At 43.9% G+C, this 15,327-nt stretch overlaps 1 protein-coding gene across 4 annotated transcripts in view; it reads left to right on the top strand.

The window, feature by feature from the left end:
- The window catches only part of GPR39 (G protein-coupled receptor 39), a 245,138-nt gene that overhangs the window by 182,690 nt on the left and 47,121 nt on the right, over nt 1–15,327 (top strand).

Genomic DNA, 15,327 nt, shown 5'->3' with positions numbered 1-15,327 from the left:
GTCTTTGTCTTATTATGGGAAATGGGAAGGTGGGAAGGCATTGTAATCTGAGGGAAGAAAGAACTGATGGCTTTTCTCAGTAATCCCCATGGGTGTGCTGACTCTTATTAAAATTCATTGGAATCAAAAATACACCTTTGTAAAAAAATTAAGCTACTCCTATTTTTTTTTCCGTGAAGTAAAATTAAACTACAAATAGTTTATCATTTATTCTTCAACATGGAACTGAGTTTGGTCAAAACCAAAGAGATAACTTAAAATTTATTGAAGAACAGAAAGCCGGATGCAAAAATGCTGAAAGGTAATACTTAAAGCACATATTGGCTGATCTTTGGTTTTCACTGCTAGCATTTTCTAGTTAGTAATTTTTACCTCTCTTCTCTTGGATCAAGCACAACCTAACATATAGGAATGATAAAGAAAGGATTAGGCAGAAGGAGAAAATAGAATAAGTAAGGGCAAAGATAGACAAACATACACATACAAACATGCACAAACCACCTACACACACACACACACACACACACACACGAGATATTCAGGTCCCCAGAGAACCTGGCCTAGGCTCCTAGCCCAGTCTGCCACTGGTTGGCTGTGTGATTTTAGGAAGACATTCAGCCACTGTTCCTACATGAGCAGAATGAGAAGTGGATCAGGACCCAGTGGGACTATGGTCCATTTATGTCCACCAATCTTTGATTCATCACCATGTGAGCAGGTGTTACATTGGGACTGCAAGGGCAGACACTGAGTTAGGAACTTATCAGAGGTCACGAGACTGTAGACAGTGAAACTTTCTTTTATGATGATACTCAAGTCCAAGCACTGTCCGTCACTCACTCCTACTGCCAGCACAAGGGGAATGAGTCCATCTCTCAGAGATGAACTTGCACCAACCCCTGGAAATACCGATGTACAAAAACTTGTGCCCATATGATCATTTACGTTGGGAATGTAGAACGAGAAACACGTCTGTTAAATTGACTCTGGTGTTTCTCCATAGATGAACATGTCCATGAAGGATAAGCATGCTGCAGGAAAAGTAATGTTTTACGCATCCATTCACCTGCTGAAGGACTCTTGATTATTTCCGGGTTGGGGCAATTATGAATAAAACTTCTATAAACATTTGTGTATAAGCTTTTGTGAGAACATAGCTTTTCAGTTCACTGGGGTAAACAGCTAGGAGTGGGGATTGCTGGATTGTATGGTAGGTGTATCCCAGTGCCAACGCGTGATTGGTTTACAGTCAAACTGGCTTCCAAAGTTGATGTGCCATTTTGTATTTCTGTCAGGAATGGATGAGAGCCTAAACTGTACTTATAAGTTGATTTGCTGAATAGGAACTCATTTATTTGTGCAGTAAATATTTTGAGGGTTCATTACATGCCAAGGGGTATTCTAGAGATTAAGAGCAAAATAGAATTCCTGTCATCATGGAGTTTATTGTCTAGTTGGGATAAGAAAATAAACAAATACTAGACATATTGAAGACATAGCATGCCAGATGGTGATGAGTGCTAAAGAGAAAATTAAAATGTGGGGGTACCATTTAAAATAACGTGGTCAGCAAGGGTTCACTGAGAGAGTGACATCTGAGCAAAAAATCTGCAGGAGGTGAGAGAGGGAGCCATGGGGGTATCTACAGAAAGAGCATTTCAGATGGGGGGCTACAAAAGCCTTAGGATGGGAGCTGGCGAGGCTCGAGTGGGTGAGCAGAGTCAAGGAGGGAGTGGGCAGTAGGAAATGAGGTTAGAGAGGACAGTGGTGATGAGGGAACCAGTTCCTGGAAGGCATGGTAGAGACTTGGTATTGTTTATTCTTGGGTTTGGATGGGGAACCTTTAGGGTTTGAGTTGAGCAGTGACATGATCTAAGGTATTAAATAAAAGGATCTGGATGCTGTGTTGAGAATAGCAGAGACTGACACGCAAGAGAAGCAGGGAGAATGGTTAGAAAGCTGATGCATAGCACTATCCTGCTGTATACCCAATATTCTGTGTAATCTATATGGGAAAAGACTCCAGGAGAGAATGGATATGTGTACATGTAAGATTAGGTTGCTTTGTTGTACAGCAGAAATTATCACAGCCTTGTAAATTAACTATACGTTAATAATACTTAAAAAAAAATTCCCGAGGTTCCCATTGTGGCTCAGCAGTAACGAACCTGACTAGTAGCCATGAGGATGTGGGTTTGATCCTTGGCCCTGCTAAGTGGGTTAAGGATCTGGTGTTACTATAAGGAGCGGTATAGGTTGCAGATGCGGCTCCAATCTGGCATTGCTGTGGCTGTGGCCAGCCGCTGCAGCTTCAATTCAACTCCTAGCCTGAGAACTTCCATATACCATGAGTGTGGTCCTAAAAAGACCCCCCCCAAAAAAAAAATCCCAGTAAATGAAAAAAAAAAAACACATCAAAATTTATCAAGGAATTAAATTGGCTCAATAGAGTTAATTCCTTAAATATCTTTAATAAATTCATTAATAATAATAGTAAAAGAAAGCTGATGAACTAATCCAAGCAACACACCTGTGGCTTCAGTCAGGATGGGTGCAGAGTTGATTGTGGCAAGTGATTAGATTCTGGGGATATTTTGAAACTGGAAGCAACAGGATTTCTTGGCAGACCGGATGGGGGATGTGAGGGAAATAGTAGGGTCAGGGTATCCAGTGTTGAGCCAAACTTCAGATGAAGAGTGCCGTCTTCAGTAAGATGGTCCTCACTGTGGAATCCACGGGAAAATCCATAGATCTTCAGGGATGCCCTCACTTTGGACCAGCTGCTTAGAAATTCTGGTGTTCCGAAGACCACTCTCAGGCTTCCTAACTCACTGAGAAGACTCACAGAACTCACTGAAAACTCTGCACTTAGGATTACAGTTTTACAGTAGCAAAAGTATACAGATGAGAAGAGTTTCATAGGATGAAGACTCTGTGGATACCAAAAAAGCTTTCATGCCTTCTCCCATGTATAACAGTATCAGAACGGTGCCAACCTGGGAATCTCACCCAAGTTTAGAGTATTTATTGGGGCTTCATTATACAGAAATGATTGATGGAATCACTGTCTACTTGAGTCATCAGTAGCTTCCAGCCCCTCTCCCGTGGAGATCAGGCTGATATCACATGGCTCAAAGTCCTAACCCTCTAACCATATGGTAGGTGTTTCCCAAGGGGCTAAGGTATCCTGAGTTATTCCCAAGATAAGATGCTCCTATCACTCCATAAATTGCAAGAGTTTATAGTTTAACTCCCACAGCTGGGGACAAAGGCCAGCCAAATTCTTTTTTTTTTTTTAATTGTCTTTTTAGGGCCGTGCCTGTGGCATATGGAAGTTCCCAGGGGTTGAATCTGAGCTGCAACCGCTGGCCTACACCACAGCCATAGCAACATGGGATCCAAGTGGCATTTGTGACCTACACTGTAGCTCATGGCAACACTGGATCCTTAACCCACTGAGCAAGGCCAGGGATCAAAGCTGCATTCTCATCATACTCATGAACACTAGCTAGGTTCATTACCACTGAGGCACCATGGGAACTCCTTTTTTTTTTTTCCCCAGTCAAATTCTTTATTACTCATGGCATAACTGCTAAGGTTTTGATATGGAAGGATGGGGTTTCCCTTCACTGAGGTGGGGAAGAGAGGAGCAGGCTTGGGGTTTAAGAGCTCAGGAGCTATATGTAGACATGCTGAGTTTAATGTAATTTTTTAGTTGTCTAGGTGGAGGTGAAAAGAGGCAGTTGGATAACAGGTCTGGTGTTCAGGGATGGGGTCCTGGTTGGAGAATGAGAATCACAGGAAGCTGATGGGATCTATGGCAGAGAGATACTTGAGGCTTGGAAGCCTGGGATCTGGTGGCAATGGCGGATGGTCATTTCAGAGCTGTTGGACATTTTGTAAAATGGGAATATTGGATCTGATAATCTCCCAGTTCCCCTTTTGGCTAAAATGATCTCTAAGTCCAACTAGAGGCTAGATTGCTCTTGGTTGTATATGTGAGTGAACCTGCACCTCTATCTGCTGCCTCACAAATAAATAGTGACATTTTTATGGCAGCGATGTTGAGACCCTAGAGCAGAATAGACCTCAATTCTGCTGAATAGACCTCAATTCTATGCCCAGCATGATAAGCTGGGCATAGAAATCGACACATAGTAAATGCTCACTTAATATTTAATAGTCATGCATTGCAACTTAATTCAAATCCCTCCCCTCCAAACTAAATCAAACGTTTTGGACTCTGGGTTCGAAGTATTTCAAGTTCTGAATATTCTCTATAATAGCATCAATTTTCACCTTTATTTGGTGTGTATGTATAGAGAGAAACAAATATGTGAGAGAGAGAGATATATGCACACACTGTATATAACGTATAGAACATGTATAGAGAGAATGTATAGGATATATATGTATATATGGAGAGAAAGAGAAGAGAGAGAATATAAGTGTTTTGTGTGTGTGAATAAATGCGAGAGACTTTAAAGACAGGCTAGAAAGGTGGATTCCAAAATCACAGGATCTGGCTGGGTTTTGTCCCCAGTTCACCAGTTACTCACCCTCTTGGGGGAATTACTCTCACCACTCTGTGCTCTGGTCTCCTCCTCTGTAACATGAATCAAATCATGGTACTTACATCACATGCTTGATCTGAGGATTAGACACGTTCCTATTTGTAAATCCCTTGGTCCACAGCCAAGGCTATATAGTGGTGGTGGTGGTGGTGGTTGTCCTGAAGTGAACCTTTTCTCTTTGGTATAAATGGAGTCAGGACGGGCCAGGTGGGCAGTAACACATGTAGCACAGACAGCTTGCAGTTAGCACCACAAGCTAAGGTTCCTGAGGTCCTACATTTGCTCCTTTCAAGTGGGGAGTGAGTTCCCCACCCACAGCCTGCAGGTGCCATCCTGGATCACTGAGTGACCTCAGGTGAAGGTGTTCATAAGACCTGGAGGAACAGCCCACTGAAAATTATTCTAAATGCACCTCTTGTTCATTGTGTGTTCACATAATTTTCTTTGGGCACAAAAGAGGCTCATTACATTTTTATAACATAATTCTTTTATATGGGGAGAGTGGGAACCAGCTTAGTCCCCAGAGCATTTACCCCTCATTATGGCCCAATTATCTCAACGTGCCATTTTTTGTTGTGATCAAAGCACACTTCCACTCCTACCAAGACCCTGAGCCATGTGCAGCAGCAACACGGCTCCAGTTTTCCTGCCCAGGGACAAACCACTGAAACAGGTTTCTAATGAAAATAAGGAGGAAACTTTCATTTATAATTGTGTTCTTGGGCTCCCTTGGAAGCCTCTTCTTTTTGGATTATTTTCAGGAAAGGGGAAAAAAAATGGAGCTGCTGCAAGTTCATTTTAGGAAGCCTTAGTGAACTCGGTGCTTTTCAAAGCTCCCCTCCCCAACTCCATAAAGAGTGAAGAAGCAGATGCTGGGGTGGTGGGAGCCCTGGTCCCTCTCCCAGGGGACCTGCTTTCACCTTTGTTGTGGGCAGAGTATCTCTAGGGGCTAGAGACTAATTGCATGTGGGAAGAAACAGGACCACATTGGCCTTAGTGAAAAATCTGGGTTTGTGGCCCTCATTGAGATTTTCATTTGACTTGGTTACAAAGTGCTGTGGATTGGGCTTTTGGAGACAGGGTGCACATGTTTGCCCAGTTTATCTAGTTTTTGCTCTGAAAATCCCCTTCCTTGTCCACTTCTCTCTCTCTTGCCTGCATCCAGGGGCTTACCCTTTCCGTTTTCCCTTCTGCCCCACTTTCTGTGTTAGAAGGCCTCCAGCACATAGTAAGCGCTCAATAAATACTGTTGTTTTTCCTTTCCAGCCATCTGATTTACTCTCTTCTTTTCTTCTTTTTCTTTTCTTTATCCCTCCCTTCTTTCTCGCAACCATCTGAATTATCTCCATCAGTCAGGTTCCTCCTCATCTGTCCCCTCCTCCCCGTGTCTGGCTCTCTGGTGCCCTTCCTTTCATTTTAATTTCCATATCAGTCAATCAGTTAATCTCTGTCTCTATCTCTCTCTTCCTCCCTCTCTTCCTTTTTCTCTCCCCTTCCTCCTCCCAACTCTGCTTTGCTTCTCTTGTAGTCTCTACGTCTGTGTTTTCAGTGTCCCTTTGCCTCCTTGGTTTCTGACCTTGGTTTAGAACATTATCATCACTGGAGAAACTTACAAAACAATCCTAACAACAGGCTGAACCCTAGACCAATTAGATCAGTGTTTAAGAGAATGAAACTCAAGCATCAGTATATTTTTAAAGCTCCCCAGCTGATTTCCATGCGTAGCCCAGGCTAAGAGGCATTGCCTTGCTTCTGACTGGAACATGTTTATTGAGCAAAGCCAGCTTTATGTCGTTGTGGCTTATTGAGGACGTCTCCAGGTGGTTCACTTGATGTTCTTACATCTTGCATTTCATGAAATGCATTTTCCTCCTGTGCTAGTTTTCAGTGTGGGTTCTGCGGTCTCTGCCCTTCTTTAAAGGTTATAACAGCCCAGGTCAGAAATGGAGAAGTGAGGAGTTCCTGCTGTGGCACAACAGGATCTGCGATGTCTTGGGAGCATTTGAACGCACGTTCAATCCCTGGTTCATCACAATGGGTTGAGGATCTGGCGTTGCCGCAGCTGAGGTTTAAGTCGCAACTGTGGCTTGGATCTGTCTCTGGCTAGGAAGCTCCATTTGCTGCGGGGTGGCCAAAAAAAAAAGAAAGAAAGAAAGAAAGAAAAAGAAATGGAAGGTGAGACTGGGCATTGGTAAGGAAGGGAATAGGGAGTAGCATAGGGGCTTGGGCTGGGGTGGGAGAGACTGTACCCTTGTCCTTACCTAAGGCTGTGCCTAAATGCAGAGAGACAGGAAAGACACAACCATGGTCTAGAGCCTTTAGTTGCTGGATGCTTGAGTGGAGAGTTGGCTTGGATTAGGGTCAGTCCTCATCAAATGTGATAAATGCTCTTCACCAGCTGGTGGAAGTTGCTGGTGCACGGAGCACGCCCTAACTAGCAATTTCATCAAATGACAGAGAGTGAAGGCATTTGCTTTACTTAGATGACATGCCAGAGGAAAATTGAGCGTTGGCTTTGTGGACTCTAAGATATCTAACACTCTGTCCAGTAGAAGAGGAAGCAATGGATCCAGAAAAATCTCTTGGAAAGCCTGCCTGGTGGGCTGATAGCCTGGTTTTAAAACCTCCAGAGTGAGTGTATGGACTTTGCTAAATACTCTAAAGGGATAAACCTTTGGTGTTTGGTTTTCCCCACTGGACCTGTGTTCATTGACAATTTATAAATTAGTTGAAAATTATCTGGTGGCTATGGGGGAACTCAGTCACATAGGTGATATGAAAATGATCATGGGAGTTCCCATGATCAGCAGGTTAAGAACCCAGCTAGTGTCCATGAGGATGGAGGTTCAATCCCTGGCCTTGCTCATTGTGTTAGGGATCCATTGTTGCTGCAAGTTTAGGCATAGGTCGAAGATATGGCTCAGAACCGACATTTCTGTGACTGTGGTGTAGGCTGTAGCTGCACTTCCAATGCTACCCCTAGCCTGTGAATATCCACATGCAGCACCTGTAGCCCTAAAAAGAAGAAAAAGAAAATGATCATGGAACTTTCTCTACCAGGTTCCAGGAGCAGGGACCACAGAATACTATGGGCCCAGTAGGCAGAAATGTCCTCACACTCAAAGTCTAGCAGAGAGAATCTGCCTGCCCCAGGTGGCTCACACAGAAGGGCCCCTGTCCCGGGCCCAAAGCCCAGCACCCACACCCAGAGAACAGCTTTGGTTCTTTTGACATCCTTGCCCTGTCCTGAGGGTGCCGAACCAGCACAGCCTAGCTGAGCTCAGCAAATCCACAGTAAACAGTTCCTAAGACTGGGCAGCAGACAGTACAGGCTTCCCCAGAGCTTGGCAGCCTGCTCTGCTGCACCTTGACTGCCAGCTCAAGGAAGCAGGATCAGTTGTTGGCAGCCCCTTTGGAGGCTGAGTATACACTCTCTTTGCAGAATCTGACCTTACCTTATTGGTATCTAGGCATTGGCTGGTGTGTTTTCAGATTGGTTTAAAGCCTGTATTACTTAAGGTATCTCTTTGCATGTAATTGTTCAATAAATCTTGTTTGAGGGTGACCTGGTAAAGTCTAGTGGCTCTCAACTTTAGCTGGATGTTAGAATTACCAGGGCGGGAGGAGGAGGCCGTTATAACTAACACACACACCCACACACCCACACATACACACAAGTCTGGGCTCCAAGTCTCAACCCCAGAGTTTCTGATTTTGTTGGTCTGGTTGTTTTGCTTTGTTTGTTTTGTTTTTTTAAAGCAATTGTATGTTGTTATTTTAAGGCCCTTAATTCTTTTTTTTTTTTTAATGATTTTTATTTTTTCCATATACTTGGTTTACAGTGTTCTGTCAGTTTTCTACCGTACATCAAAGTGACCCAGGCACACACACACACACACATATATATATATATACTTTCTTTTTCTCACATTACCCTTCATCATGCTCCATCACAAGTGACTAGATATAGTTCCCAGTGCCATACAGAAGGATTTCATTGCTTACCCATTCCAAATGCAATCATTTGCATCTATTAACCCCAGATTCCCAGGCCACCCCAACCCCTCCTCCTCCCCCTTGGCAACCACAGGTCTGTTCTCCAAGTCCGTCAATTCCTTTTCTGTGGAAAGGTTTATTTGCGCCGTGTATTAGATTCCAGATAAAAGTGATAGAAACGAGAGAGCACTGATAAGGCTGAAAGCCCAGGAATGAACCAGTTCAGGTCTGCCGCCCCCTAGCTGTGAAACTGCGGAATGATCGGTCTGCTCCTTAGAGGGAGGGGTGGTGGGCTGGAAGAGAAATCTTCAGTGAGCACTGGAATTCACCCACAAATCTGGAAATTATGCAGAAGCTCTGGATGTAATTAAGTTGGATTTCATGAGAGCGGAGAGGGGCGTATAGGCTCTGCAGCGATGGTGACTGGCGTTCCAGAACATCTGGATGCACAGTCTCTGAGATCCCAGAGCTAGAAAGGGTAGGGCCTGGTGACAGTGCGGAAGTGGCACCTTGCTTATGTGGGGGGCCCAGGCATCTAGCAAAGTCCCTGTCCTCAAAGAACTAGAATATCATTAGCACAAGTGGAGCTCACGGGGAGCATCTGGGCGGAGAAAGTAAGGGACGGGCAGCCTGAAAATGATGTGTGAAATGGAAAAAATATAAGGTCAGTTAATAAGGAGGCAGGAAGGCTGAGGGGGCGACAATGCCACTTTCAGGATTGAGCAAGATGGTTCATGTAGAGGCCCACGAGGTCTCCCTTTCCACCTACGAGTGTCAGTTGTAGTGGGGGTGGAGGAGTGGGACATCTATGACAGTCTTGAGAGAACTGTATTTTTTAATTGAAATATGATTAGTTTGCAATGTTGTGTTAACTTCAGGTGTACAGCAAAGTGATTCAGATATATATTTATATAGAGAGAGATATATAAGATTCTTTTCCATTATCAGTTATTACAAGACATTAAATGTAGTTTCCTATGCTTAAATAGGTCCTTGTTGCTTATCTGTTTTATACATAGTACTGTGTATATGTTCATCGTAAACTCCTAATTGATTCCCCAACCCACAGTATCCCCTAGGTAACTATAACGTTGTTTTCCATGTCTGTGAGTCTATTTTTATTTTCTAAGTTCATTTATATCATTTTTTAAGATTCCATATATAAATGAAAACATAATATTTGTCTTTGTCTGACTTACTTCACTCTTAGTATAATAATCTGTAGATCTATCCATGTCACTGCAAATGGCTGTATTTCATTCTTTTTTATGACCAAGCAATATTCCATTGTGTATATGTACCACACCTTCTTTATCCATTCCTCTGTTGATGGACAGATTGCTTCCATATCTTGGCTGTTATAAATAGTGCTGCTTTGAAAATTGGAGTGCATGTATCTTTTTGAATTACAGTTTTCTTTAGATATATGCCTAGGAACAGTATTGCTGGATCATATGGCAACTCTAGTTTTAGTTTTTAAAGGAACCTCCATACTGTTCTTCGTAGTGGCTGCTCCAGTATACATTCCCACCAACAGTGTAAGAAGGTTCCTTTTTCTCCACACCCTCTCCAGTATTTATTATTTGGAGGCTTTTTTAATGATGGCCATTCTGACTGGTGCAAAGTGACACCTCACTGTAGTTCTGGGTTTTTTTTTTCTTTTTTTTTTTTCTTTTAGGGCTGCACCCATGGCATATAGAAGATACTAGGCTAGAGGTCAAATTGGAGCTGCAGCTGCTAGCCTATATACCACAGCTCACAGCAATGCTGGATCCTTAGTTCACTGAGCGAGGCCAGGGATTGAACCCGCATCCTCTTATATACTAGTTGGATTCTTAACCCACTGAGCCACACAGGAACTCCCTCATTGTAGTTTTGATATGCATTAAAAGAATTGTATTTTTAACAGGCATGTTAAGGAATTGAAGGTTTTCTCCCTATGGCACTTTAGAAATAAAACATTTTAAAAAGCAGAGGAGGAATTCCTGCTGTGGCACAACAGGACGGGCAGTGTCTTGGGAGTGCTGGAATGTAAGTTCAATCCTGGACCCACACAGTGGGTTAAGGATCTGGCATTGCCACAGCTGTGGTGTAGGTCACAACTTTGGCTCAGATCTGATCCCTGGCCCAGGAACTCCATGTGCTGTGGGGTGGTCAAAAAAGAAAATAAATAAATAGCAGATGAAAAGATCTATTTTTCCTTTATATATCAAGAAGCTTCTGCTGACCTGTCTTTAGGAGAACATTATGAAATATTTTTTTGGACCTTTTTTTTAGGAGAAAGGATGGCTGGGTTGGTATTCCATCATGTTCTCTCCTCGATCTGCCCTTCTAATGGTTTTTGTGAGGCACCTGACAAGGCTGGAGATGTATCTGTGGCTGAGAAGAGAATTGTTCATGGCATGGGATGAAAGCTCCATTTCTCTACTGCTCGAATTCTTGTTTTAGCATCACAAACTAAACTGTGGGAGGATGGGAAAATCACTCCACCCCTTGAAGGTCTCAGTGTCCACATTTGGAGAAAGTGAAAAACGTGTTTTAGGAGTTCCCATCGTGGCGCAGTGGTTAACGAATTCGACTAGGAACCATGAGGTTGCGGGTTCGGTCCCTGCCCTTGCTCAGTGGGTTAGGGATCCGGCCTTGCCGTGAGCTGTGGTGTAGGTTGCAGACGCGGCTCAGATCCTGTGTTGCTGTGGCTGCGGCGTAGGCCGGTGGCTACAGCTCCAATTCGACCCCTAGCCTGGGAACCTCCATATGCCGCGGGAGCAGCCCAAGAAATAGCAACAACAACAAAAAAAAAAAGACAAAAGACAAAAAAAAAAAAAAAAGTGTTTTAGGCATCCCTGAGGTCCTCCTAGCTCTGATCCATCCTCCCCACAGGGAGCAAAATCTGGAGACAATACACTCTAATAGAATTAAACATGAAGCAAGGTGTGGTAGTGGGGCACTCTGGATTTCTCGTGGGTTCGGCACTGCAGGACCACGACAGATGTCTGTGGAGGTTGGGCTCTCAGATGTGCCTGAGGCGAGGTGGGAATCTAGCCCCAGTTCCCCTTGTCAAGCCAAGCATGTCCTGGTGGCCATCTCTCCAAGGAGGTGACATTTGAGGTCACTCTTAATAATGCTGTAGTTCTGTCCATGGACAGAGTATGGGGAAAGGATGCTGGTTAGACCCTGAGCATTTCTGTCCGTGACAGCTGTCCATCCACATCAGTTCTGTTTCCCATCTGGGTCTCCTGTCTACACTTGGTAGGTTCCTGCCCTCCTGGCTAAGCAAAGCCTTAGTAAAAGGTAATTACAAAGGGTGTGCATTTGTCGGGATGTGTGTGTGTGTGCACGCGCACGAATTGGATTACCAAAATCCACTGAAGTCAGCAGCTATTCATCAAAGGCTGGAAACGTTGACATTCTTTTCAACACACTCTTTTTATGCCTATAGCCGTCCAAGCTGCCAAGGCCACCCATCCATGCTAAGGACAGAGAAGACTTTGTTATCTAGGCCTGATTTTTTAAACAGTGTGTTATAGTGAGCAGAGAAGAGAGAGAGATGAGAAAGGTATGTGCCCACTGAGGAGTGTGCACTTTGTGTAAGTGTGGGTATGTAGGCTCAAATACATTTGCTTTGAACCCAGCCCGGACTTGCCTCCTTCTAGAACCTCTTTCCTAAGCAACTGAGTTTGTATCCATCCTTTCCCTGTGAGTGAACTTCACAGCATGGGTGATTTTGCTTTTGCTCTGAGTCTCCACCTCCTCTGTGTATGTGTAAAATAACATATCACACATGAGAAGATGAGGTCAGGGCCCTGACGTGTATCTGTCAGTTTTGCTGACCCAGCAACTGGTCTCATTATTATCCTGCTCCCTCCTTCTCTCTTTCCATGGCAGGTGGCCTGTATCTGGGCCTGATAGGTATCCCATCAGCCCTTGCCAGAGCGAGTGTTTTAAAAAGATAAGTTCTTTGAACCACTGAACTCTAAGAACTGCCTATTGGAAGCTCTGGTTGTTGAGGGCATTCATGATCACCAACAAAATCTTTGAAGTCTGAGTTATAAAGACCTGAAAGATACTGGCCTTGGTATCACAAGAAGCTGAACCAACAGTCCTGGGGAGAACACACAACCCAAACCCAGAAGGATCCAATTAAACCCAATGTACAGCTCTGAGCTTGCAGACACAAAGATGAATATAGCTTGTCTCTTGAGATGACTGTAGTTTGATGACAGAGATAGATTTTTAAGCAACTAACCATAATGCAGAAAGGTAAATGCCTCTTGTGCACAAGGGTATAAATAAAGTTTTGTGGACCTACAGAGAAGGGATCAAGTCTCTTTGGGCTGTTTGAGGAAGTTCTCTTGGAGGAAGGATCATATGAATTGGACTTGCAGGATGACTAGGAGTTCGCTTGGCAGAGAAGCAGTGGAAGCAAATTTTAGGCAGAGAGAACTAAAAGAAGATAAGACCTATAAAAATGCATGCTATTTGAAAAGTAGGGAGTGGCTTAATGTAGCCAAAGCTGAAAGTACATGGTTGGAGTACAGAGGAGTGCAGAGGTCAAGAAATGAAACTATATGGTAATAACATTTATTAAGTGCTTACTATGTATCAGATATATACTAAGCATTTATATATTATTCCTTTAATCTATTTTTTTTTTTCTTTTTAGGGCTGCATCCATGGCATGTGGAAGTTCTCAGAGCTATAACTGCCAGCCTACACCACAGCCATAGCAATGCGGATCTGAGCTGTGTCTGTGACCTACACCACAGCTCAGCAATGTTGGATTCTTAACCCACTGAGTGAGGGCAGGGCTCAAACCTTTATCCTCAGGGATACTATTCGGGCTTGTTATCACTGAGCCACAATGGGAACTCCTATTCCTTTAACATTTAAAACATACATATGAGGTAGGTACTATTTGCCTCATTTTTCTTTGGGGGAAATTGAGGTATCATAAACAATACCTAGGAAAAAAAACTTTCCCAAGGTCACATAACTAATAAATAGTGGAGCTGGGATGTGATCCCATACAGCTTGACATCAGACTTGGTGCCCTTCCGCATTGTGCTGTTAGCTTGTGAATATGTAGGCGTCCTGAGGGTTCTCCATGGACAGGATTGGGGAGACATAGCTTCAGGGAGAAGGTGGCCTCAGAAAAGGGGTAAATGAAGAGGAGTTAGATGGGGATGGGGGAGGTGAGAGGACGTCCCAGACAAAGAGGAATGCTGTTGACAAAACACAGGTGCAGGAAGGAGTATGTTCGAGATGCTAGCCCAGCCCATTCACCCAGTCGGTGGCCTGGTTCTTCTTGTCACTGCCCAAGAGCATATCACATAGGAAGATTGTAGGACATCTCTATTCTTTAGAAAGGTCCAGGAAATTCAAGTCTGCTTAATTTCCCTCAGGGACCCTATGTCAGAAACCCACATGCCCGTCTTCCCCCTGTTAGAATGTATCTTCTCCCAAGTTTTTGGATGAGGACGGGTGCTGTTTGGCACCGAGATTTAATGAATCCAGCACTGCCTTGCTCCCCATTTGAAATTCCTACGGGTGTTCAAGCTGGCTAAGTAGTGGAAGGTTCCAACTGCTCACATTTAAATAAGAGAGACATCAGGGCAGGGTAGCAGAGGCCAAAGGGAGATCACTGCCCAAGTGAAATTGAATTTTGTTGGAGTTAAATTGAGGTGCTGAGTTGTCTTTTTACAAACATACTCATTGGCTTGGCTGTCACTTTCATTTAGTGGGCTTGTCATCTGAGCTGTGGCAAGCTGGCTGTGCCACAGGCTCCCCATGCAAAGCCACAGCCTGAGGAGCTGGGAGCCAGGGTCGGGTACAGAGAGTGTAAAGAAGAAAAAGCCAGAAGGGGGGTCTCATCTTCAATTTGCTGCTTTCCCTGCCAGCTTCTTCTCCCCTGACCTGGCCAAGGAACTGCAAAATCAAAATTGTATCATGACACAGAAGACTAAGCATGACAAAGAGTGAAGTCCAAGTTAAGGCCCATCAATGGCTGTGTAGACTCTGGTGGCTTATTGAGCCCCCCTGTGCCTCAATTTCCTCACTTGTAAAAAGTGCTTTAGGAGTTCCCGTTGTGGCATAGTGGAAATAAATCCAACTAGGAGCCATGAGGTTGTGGGTTGGATCCCTGGCCTCATTCAGTGGGTTAAGGATCTGGCATTGCCATGGCTGTAGTGTAGGTCACAGATTCGGCTCAGGTCTGGCATTGCTGTGGCTGTGGCAAAGGCCAGCAGATTTAGCTCTGATTAGACCCCTGGCCTGGGAACCTCCATATACCACAGGTCTAGCCCTAAAAAAATAAATAAATAAAAAAAATAAAATAAAAAGGGCATTAAATATAGCATTGATCTTCAGACTCCTGATGAGAGTTGACTGAAATAAACTTTCCAAGTGCTTAACTCAATGCTCAGCCAATAGTAAGTCTTTATAAAGGTACATTAAAAAAAAAGTGGCCATTTGCAGCAACATGGATGCCACTAGAGACTACCATACAAAGTGAAGTAAGTCAGAAAGAGAAAGACAAATACCATATGATATCACTTATATATGGAATCTAAAATGAACCTATCTACCAAACTGAGACAGATTTACACATTTGTGGTTGCCAGAGGGGAGGGGAGGGGAGGAGGGAGTGGGATGGACTGGGCGTTTGGGGTTAGTAGATGCCAACTGTTACAATTAGAATGGATAAGCAATGAGGTCCTACCGTACAGCACAGGGAACTATATCCAATCTCTTGAGACAG

This window comes from Sus scrofa, chromosome 15, assembly GCF_000003025.6.
Source record: "Sus scrofa isolate TJ Tabasco breed Duroc chromosome 15, Sscrofa11.1, whole genome shotgun sequence".
NCBI classification, from domain to species: Eukaryota; Metazoa; Chordata; class Mammalia; order Artiodactyla; family Suidae; genus Sus; species Sus scrofa.
This window is presented reverse-complemented; position numbering and strand designations above follow the sequence as displayed.